A 9,628-nucleotide genomic window follows, 5' to 3' on the forward strand; every position below is an offset into this window, starting at 1 on the left:
CCCCGCGGGTGCCAACTTTTCGCTCCGCCGTGCGGTCGGGTGTGTGTTATCCGTGTTGCCCCTTCCCCGTTTAGTTTGATTAAATTTGTTACCTAAAAAGTTATCTTGAAAAGATCTGACGGACCGCTTTGCTTTAATTGTGGTGGCGCTCGCAGAGGGAGCGCTCGCTGCTTTCGTGACAAAAATGCATCAAAACCAGCGCTCAACACAAAATAATACAGTGACCTGCAGCTGCAGTCTAGCTGGCCTGAACTGCCCGTGAAATAGTCCTTAGTCAAGTGTATATAGGTACCACTCCAGATGCTTTAAAAACAAAGCTCTGTTTAAAAACTGGGACTAATTTGTCCTAAATTAAAGCACTTTCGTGCATAACCTAAAATGGTGGAGATTTTACATAAGCTTTTTATAGTTTTAATCTGCCATCGTAGAAAAGAGACAACTTATATGATTATGAAGGATGCTAAGTAGTCCGTGCTATCTGCGTCTCAGTGTTGCTACGTTCAGTAACTGAACCATGTCACTTGGAGAAGTTTATTGTTTTCAATGTAGCCCTCAAAAACTAAAACACTTCTCTGCTCTTTCCAAGTCAGGCTTTTCTCTGCAGGGTGCCCTGTATTTCTATGACAAGTAAAGGCAGACCAGATCCAACTCAGAAGCGGTCTGCTCTTCAGGCAAGCCCTGCCTTGGAATGATGCTTGTAGTGGACTCTGCTTCCTTCCAGCAGAACTCTTTCAGGATTTTCAGTTATATGGACTAATATTTTTTTTCATTATTTTCAAGACTACTGAACTAGGAAGAAATCCGTGGGGTGGGGTGTGGGTTTTGGTTTGTTTGTGGTTTGTTTTTTTTTTTTTCTTTGCAGATAGCCATAGAATCTGCTTTAAGATCACTGCTTTGCTTTTGCAGTCTGCACTAGAAATGGTTGTCAGAGGCTACAGGGAGTTCAGCTGCCTGTTGCACACGGGGGAAGGCTGTGCATAGTTAGGCAGATAAAGCAGCTGGCACATGTTTTCAGAGTGGAGAACAGGAATGAGGAAGCTAAATGCAAACTTTGCAGTGAAAGCAAAGCAGAATCATCTTTGTGAAACTGGCTGTAGGGTGGTTCTTTGTTTTGGTTTCTTTATTTCTTTCCCCCCCTTTATCATGCTTTGAGGCATGGAGTCATTCTTACTTCATTTTTAGGATGGCCAGGCTTTCCTGTCTAACTGCAGAGACAATGCAGAAGTGCCCGAGATGACAGAGATGATGGTGCTAGCTGCATGTTCAAGTCCTAATGCCTCTGTCCTACCTTGTTGATATACAAGGACTTGGTAGTGGCAGCTTTTGCAGTTTTTCTGACACCAGCACACAATTTATGTCTAGTTATTTAGCTTATTTCATCTGTAGAGAGTAAGGAGCATATGGCAGAAGGTCTAAGGTAAACAGGCAGCTGATGGGCTTGTCCTCTTCCAAGTTTCCAGTCCCAAGATCTCCCGTGGAAGCTGTGTATCTGCAGGTCTATAACCCTGGTGTAATTCCCCAGGCTGAACAAGATTGTTGTTCTATGACCTGTATTTGAGGGCAGTGTGCTCCAGAGTTCCTTTTTTATCTGGGCAAAGTGGAAACTGGCACTTTTCCAGGCTAAGCCTTCAGACTCATCTGTTACAGGGACCTCAGCATCAGAGCTCGCAGCCTTGTTGCCTAAGCACATTTATCTGTGCCAGTAGCACTTCAACACAGAGTTACTTCCTTGGAGATACCAGATAGCTAAAGACAGTTTTTGTAAAAAGACTTTTTAGAAACAGTTGCTAATCACTACCTATAGCATGAGGAAAGTAACAAAATACAAAATGCTTTCAAAATTTGAAATACTTTACAAAATTCTTTCATCCAGTTGCCTTATCTTTCCAGTTTAGCTGTTTGCTTCTACTGAATTTCACTTCTTGTATGTGTTTTTTCAGCTCGATAGGGTTGATAAGAGTTAGTTACTCTTGCTCTGCTGGCAGCTTGCTAGAGTTAACGTGATGGTTCTTGGTGTCTGCCAACTCACTGAACTGGGATGCCTGCCTACAAATGGAGGATGGTCAGTTAGCAGTATACATTGTTACCGCTTTGCCTGCATCCTAACTTAAGCCAAGATTAAGGTAAAAAGACAGTACAGAGGGTAATGGCTCTCACAAGTATTGTATTGTGAACACTGCATTAAAAATGCGTTAAAAAAAGCAAGCAAGTGCATAAGTGTACATAGAAAGATTTCCCAGGTCACTATACTGTTTTTTTTTTTCCCTAAGTGTTTGTTCTTCTCTCAGTCTGAGATTTGTCCCAGAGATTTGTGAAGTATATTACCGCACTCATCTTTTAACTAATATGGCAAACCTCTAAGATTTCTCCCAAGGAATATTTAGTTCTAGATCAATGAAGTAGAAACATCCAAAGCAGCAGTTAAAACTTATGTGTCTTAGAGTTTAAACAAGCTAAATTTTCCAGAGTTGGCCCAACTTTGGAGTATAATTTCACAGGTGATCATGTATTTAGAAACAAAGCCTCTTACTTAAAAAGTTGTCCTTATTTGAAAGTGCTGTATGTTCAGAGTAGCTGGTAGCCCTATGAATGGTACAAGTGGCCTGATCTTTCTTCCTTCTCTGGCTATTGAGGATGAAAACCTATTAGTGGGCAAATACACACAGAGATGCATATATGTAATATGGATTCCTGTATTATGTGGTCTTGCACACCCAGTCTGTCTGTAGCTGCTTCCAGATGCCCGGGTCTCCCCAGGGGCTGGCAGCCCAGTGTGTAAGCCCCCAGAGGTGCATAGCCCTGTTCCAGCTGCTGGTATTTAGATCCCATGTGCGCACACTGACACACATGTGCTATGTATATCCCTCTGTACCTGTCCTTAGACACTCAGGCAAACCAGTAACTGGCCCTGGGTGGCCTGGTCTCCCAGTTTTCTCATGCACAGGCACAGATGGATCCCTGGCCCAGACCTATGGCCTCTCCAGTAGTTGCCCTACAGCCTAGCACTTGGCTCAGAAACCCCCTGCCCCGATCTCTCCAGGATTTGGCCCAGACTCATGGCCTTTTGAGTACCTAGTTCCCAAAACTCTAACCCTATCTGTGCTGGTTTGGTGTCTGTTAGCCATGGCACAGGCTGTGAGGAGGTGTGGCCCCTTCTTCCATCGCTGGCACTTGGACCTCTGTGCCCCAGGGCGCAGATAGAAATGCTGATAAATAAATAAATAAGAAGCCAGGACAGACTGTGGTGATCTGAGTCAACTTCTAGGCAGAGGCCCTCAGTCAGTCTGTTAGGTGACCCCCCAGGGCCCCTCCTGCTTGCACCCATGGTGGGTCCCTCACCCTGTAGCTGGGCCTTGGGCTGACCGATGGCCTCGCGAAGAGCAGGGCCGGGCTGCTGCCCCAGCACTGTGTTACATGGGTGCCTCTGCCCACTGGTGCTTCTCTACTGTTTTTTTGTTTATGCAGATTAGCCGTTAATCACATAACCTAACGTTATAGATAGTTCCCAGGCATGCCTGTAGGTTTTACAGGATGATATGTAAGCCATAGTGATACCAGATGTAGGAATACTATTGAGTACATTTCCAGGTGAGAGAACATCATTATTTCTTGGTCTAGGTTTTTTTTTTTCTAGCTGTCTCAGTGATGAATGCTGAAAGTACTGGTTTAAGTCTTTATATGCTCCTATATGTGAGCATGCACAAAACCCTGCCTTCTTCAAATAAACCTAGGGCTCTGTAAAATGAAAAAACAGTTGAAAGGCTTCCTGTTATGATTTCTTTCTTAAACCTTTGAGAGGTAAAATGTTAAAGGTGACTCTGATAGATGAGACTGCCTCTTGTTAAGCTTTAGGTCTTGTTACATCCATCTGTGCTGGATCCAGGAAGCAGAAAACGTCTTTAGGGATTTCATCTCAGATGCCCAAATTCAAAAGCCAGCTATGGAAGGCATCTCGTGAGGCCTCACTCCACCAGCCAGGAGGACTGCAGGAAGGGAGGTGCACTTTAAAATGAGCAATGAAGGAAAGGTGATTGAAATCCTTCTTGTGCAAAAGATCTGTCTTACCATGAGAAGTTGTCATGTTGTTGTGGTTTAAGCTGGCAGGCAGCTAAACACCACGCAGCCATTTGCTCACTGCCCCCCTCAGTGGGATAGGGGAGAGAAGGGTAAAAAAAAGTAGAATTCGTGTGTTGAGATAAAAACAGTTTAAAAGGACAGAAAAGGAAGGGAAAGCAATAGTATATACAAAATAAGTGATGCACAATGCAATTGCTCACCCGCCGACCAATGCCCAGCCAGTCCCTGAGCAGCAGTCACCACTCCCCAGCCAACTCCTCCCAGTTCATATACTGAGCATGACATCATATCATATGGAATATCCCTCTGACCAGTTTGGGTCAGCTGTCCTGGCTGTGCCCCCTCCCAGCTTCTCGATGGCAGGGCATGAGAAGCTGAAAAGTCCTTGACTGGTGTAAGCTCTACTTAGCAACAACTAAAACATGCATGTGTTATCAACTTTATTCTCATCCTAAATCCAAAACACAGTGCTATGCCAGCTACTAGGAAGAAAATAATCTCTATCCCAGCTGAAATGAGGACAGTATCCACCCCTTATTCTATACCATCTACATCATGCCCAGGTCCCACACTTTCCAATTATTCACCACCACTTTTTGTGTCTTTTGATATATACACGCAGGTATCATTCCCTTAGTCTATGGGCCATCCCTATAAAATGTTTGTTGAGTTCATTTAGTCCATGACTTGGGCTCCATCTGTCATAACAGTCCTTCAGGGCAGGAGAGACGGGGTGTGGTGTTGGATTTTTACATGCTGAAGCCAGTTGTGGTTCCATCACCACTGCACTTGCTCGGTTTCATCAAAGTCCATTCTTCATTAATCTGGGCGATTGTTACTGTAATACCATTGGTAGGACATACAGCACCCATAAAAGTGATAATGTACGCTATTTTATAGCAATTAATGTCATAACGTTCAGTTCATTGGCTATTTTCACCCAAAATCAAATCCCCTTGAGGTACACATCAGACTTCCCCATCCTCCCGCATCACCTACCAAGTGCACCCAGGTCCTTGAGCAAAAGAAATCCCACAAGTGGGTTTGCCTTTGCCCGAGGCAGGAGTAACCCAGACTGTCTTCCCCAGCATGTTTTTTACGTGCACTACAGGGATTTCATCCCCTTCTACAGTACATTAAGTGTGAACTGGGCAGGGCCAGCCCAACTGGCAGATCCCCCAGTGCTGACTAACCAGCTGGCTTTTGCTAAATGTTTGAACTTCCCAGCACCCGTTGCTCTCGGTGTAGTCTTTAACAGTCCATCGTTTCGTCAGTACAGAGATAAAGTACTGGCCGTTTTTCTTGTTCAGCAGTATCTAAAGCCAGCTGGATGGCCTTCACCTCTGCAAACTGACCTGATTCACCTCCTTCAGCACTTTCTGCGACTTGTCGTATAGGTCTCCATACAGCAGCCTTCCACCTCCGATGCTTTCCCGCAAGATGGCAGGACCCATCAGTGAACAGGGCACGTGGCTTCTCATTTTCTGGCAGTTTAATACACTGAAGAGTGTGGCCTCTTCAGCACATGCCACTTCCTCCTCTGGCAACAGTCTGAAATCTTTGCCTTCTGGCCAGTCCATGATCACTTCCAAGATTCCTGTGGCTTCCTATTTGAGCCCATTGTGTGATCAATGTGACCCACTTGCTCTGTGTAGCATCAGTTGCATGATGTGTAGAGGGGACCCTCCTTTTGAACAGGCAGCCCAATGCCAGAGTTGGGGCACCAGGAGGAGCTGTGCTTCAGTACCAACCACTGGAAGCAGCTCAAACCCCTTCATATGCTGCCAATATCCCTTCCTCCGTTGAAGTTTCAGTTCCAGTGCAGTCTGGATCAGTCCGTGCCAAATGGTAGGGCTGTGTTTCCACCCCTGGGGCATGGCTTCCTATTTGAGCCCATTGTGTGATCAATGTGACCCACTTGCTCTGTGTAGCATCAGTTGCATGATGTGTAGAGGGGACCCTCCTTTTGAACAGGCAGCCCAATGCCAGAGTTGGGGCACCAGGAGGAGCTGTGCTTCAGTACCAACCACTGGAAGCAGCTCAAACCCCTTCATATGCTGCCAATATCCCTTCCTCCGTTGAAGTTTCAGTTCCAGTGCAGTCTGGATCAGTCCGTGCCAAATGGTAGGGCTGTGTTTCCACCCCTGGGGCAGTCGATTCCAGATGTACTGGATGCCTCTCCAAGTGAAAGCAACCCGTGGCCTGCACTCTGCTGCCAAAGGGGCTGAGAAAAACGCACCGGTGATAATCAACAGTGGCCTACCGCTTGGCTGCCTTTGACTCCAGTTCATTCTGAAGTTCTAGCATGGCCACCATGGCAGCGCTCAGTGGCGGCGTGACTTCATTCAGGCTGCTGCGATAGTCCTCCATTAGCCTCCACTCTCCATTAGACTCGCTGATAAAGGGTGAGCGAGTCTTGCTGATGACTCCTTGGCTCTCCAGTCAACAAATCAGCTTATGGGTGGGAATCAGGGAGTCTCGGTTGGTGCGACATTGCTGCCTGTGCACAGTTGTTCTTTGACCCTCAGCAACCCCACAACAGAAGGGTCCTTTGAGAGACTGGGCCAGGGGGGCAGATGCTTTAATTTCCGCCATCTTCAAGGCAGCTATACCAAAAGCTCACCCGTACCCTTTTGGGTCCTTGAAATACCCTCTCGAGGCAGACCATGCCAAGGATGCACAGGGCCTTGGGGCCAGTCACAATGGGGTGCTTTTGCCACTCACTCCCAGTTAGGCTCAATCTGGCCTCCAATACAGTCAGCTGTTGGGGATCCCCCTGTTACTGCAGAAATCCAGATGGGTTCTGCCCCTGTGTAGCTTGGTGGCATTAGGGTACACTGTGCACAGGTGTCCACTAGAGCTTTATACTCCTGTGGGTCTGATGTGCTAGGCCATTGAATCCACACAGTCCAGTAAACCCGGTTGTCCCTTTCCTCCACCTGACTGGAGGCAGGGCCCCTCTAGTTCTGGTCATAGTATTTGTTACTCATTTCTTGTAAATACAAGTCACAAGTTCCTTCATTAAGAACAGAAGTGAGATCAGCCCTTCTGCTCTGTCTGGGGAACTGCCCACTGGAAACTGGAGCAGCAATTTTCCTGGAACATCCCCCTTTTGTGATTGTTTTTCCTTGCAACTCACGTACCCATGCCTCTAGGGTTGAGGTGGATTTTCCATCCCACTCCCTCATGTCCTCTCTCTGGTCAGGCAGGTAAAGCCCAAGGGTGGGTGTGTATCCACTGTATCTTCTCTCTTGAGCAGAGGGATGCTTACTCCTAATGGCCAAGACACTGGTCCATGAAGTTGTGGAGTAGGACCTATCCTCTGAGTTGCCACATGGGTTGTGTGCACTGGACTCCATCTGGATGTTTGGATAACTGCTTGTTGTCCAGGTTCCCTCCAGCACAGCTAATTCCCTTGGGTACTGGATACCTCTCTCCATGGTGGTCCACTTGCCTGGATGACATGTAACATCTTCCTTGAAGGGATACCTTTCCTTCATGCCTGACAGGAGTCACCTCCAGAGTCTGAGGGCTTGTGCCCCTTTTCCAGTTGCTTTGTCAACGCCCCCTTCCCTAGAAAGGGATCCCAGCTGTTTGGCTTCCGTACCTTCTAATACCAGGCTACTGGCCCCATTATCCCAGCATAGGAGCAGCCAGGTGGCAACATGCTTGCCTGGATGATGATGAAAATCTTGCAGCTCACTCGGAAATAGGGGTCAGATGGTTATCTCATTTACAGGTTCTGCTTCTTTCTCCTCCTGTTCTTGTGATGGCTCTGGTTCATCTTTGTCCCTTACTAAACAAGCTGATTTTCTTGTGTATTTCTTCTTGTGTACAGGGGTGAATGATACCAGCACAGATTGGTTCTCTGGTTCAGCCACACTGCCTGTCACTGAGATCTGAGTAGCCACAGTGCCTGTTGCTGGGGTTTGAATACCTGCAGTGCCTGTCGCAGGGACAGATCTCTGGGTGGTATTGTTAAACAGTTGTTTAACCCTAAACAAGACCTGAACCACATTTAGGAGGTATAGCAATGGGAACATGCTGGTTTGAACATCCCAAGGATATTCAAAATTCTCAAGAGCTGTTGTAACTAGCCTGAAGGAGAAGAGAAGGATGGAGGATGTCTCCCCCATAGGTTGGCTCTCAGAGGAGAAAAAGTAAAAAGTGTAATTATTAATAGATTCCAATAGATGGCTCCCAAAGTATGGAAGTGATGGCAATGTGGAGTACAAATACCAGGTTGGTGTCACAACCAATAATTTTATCATACCATAAGCCAGTGTTACATAGTACAGCAAAGCGATAGCCTTAATCCAGCTCCCAGAGGTGATAAACAGCACATAAATACTGATAAACAGTACGTACAGCAGGTAAGGTGTTACATAGCACAACTCTTGAGAACTAGCACAACTCTGAAAGCAAATAAATCAATGTTGCGATCAGTGACTACTACACTAATATAATGAATGCTTATCACAAATTTATTTTAATGTGCTCTGGTCAGATCTGTTATCTCAACCCTTCGTGCCCCACATTGGGTGCCAAAAAGGCTGTTGTGGTTTAACCTGGCAGGCAGCTGGACACTGCACAGCCGCTTGCTCACCCCCCCCACCCCCCCGCTCAGTGGGATGGGAGAATCGGAGAAAAGAAAAAAAAAAAAAAGTAAGACCCATGGGTTGAGATAGAGTGCCCAGCCAGTCCCCAATCAGCAGTCACTGCCCCCCAGCCAACTCCCCCCAGTTTATATACTGAGCATGACATCATATGGTATGGCATAGCCCTTTGGCCAGTCTGGGTCAGCTGTCCTGGCTGTGCCCCCTCCCAGCTTCTCGATGGCAGGGCATGAGAAGCTGAAAAGTCCTTGGTTAGTGTAAGCACTGCTCAGCAACAACTAAAACACCGGTGTGTTATCAACATTATTCTCACACTAAATCCAAAACACAGTGCTATGCCAGCTGCTAGGAAGAAAATTAACTCTATCCCAGCCAAAACCAGGACTCAGGTGAACATTGGGGGCAGCTTGTTCAAGGTTGACTGAGGAGTAGACCATCAGAGAGTTACAGGATTGCCCAGCTCTGTGGCTCGGGGCTGACCCCTCAGCAGCGGGTGGCCGCAGCTCTCATTGCGTGGCCCTGCAAGGGCCTTGCGCATGCATCATTGTCCTCCTGGGGCGACCTTCTTCACGCTTCTGTCATCATCTCCATCAAGTACTAATGGAAGTACCTCTTGGTAAAGCTGGTGTCAAGAAGTAGAAGAACCTGGTCTGTTTTCTGCCCTTTTCAGTGTGAGATTTAGTTTGGCGTAACTCTTAATGAAACTTTGGGTTGTAAACTGAACAAGCCAGCTCTCATGGTCATCACAGCTTTCTGCACATAGTAAAAGTTATAGCACTCATCCTCCTTGCAGAAATACCAATGTGAACAAGATCAACAGCCATAAAAAAAGTGAATCTTGAGTTCCCTTTGGTTTCCCATGGATAAATGCTGTCCTCCTGAAGGAAATCTTTTAATGTCCCTCCAACTGCAGTCATGAATGGAACCGAGACAGG

Source organism: Egretta garzetta, unplaced genomic scaffold (assembly GCF_000687185.1).
Source record: "Egretta garzetta isolate BGI_Z169 unplaced genomic scaffold, ASM68718v1 scaffold13, whole genome shotgun sequence".
NCBI classification, from domain to species: Eukaryota; Metazoa; Chordata; class Aves; order Pelecaniformes; family Ardeidae; genus Egretta; species Egretta garzetta.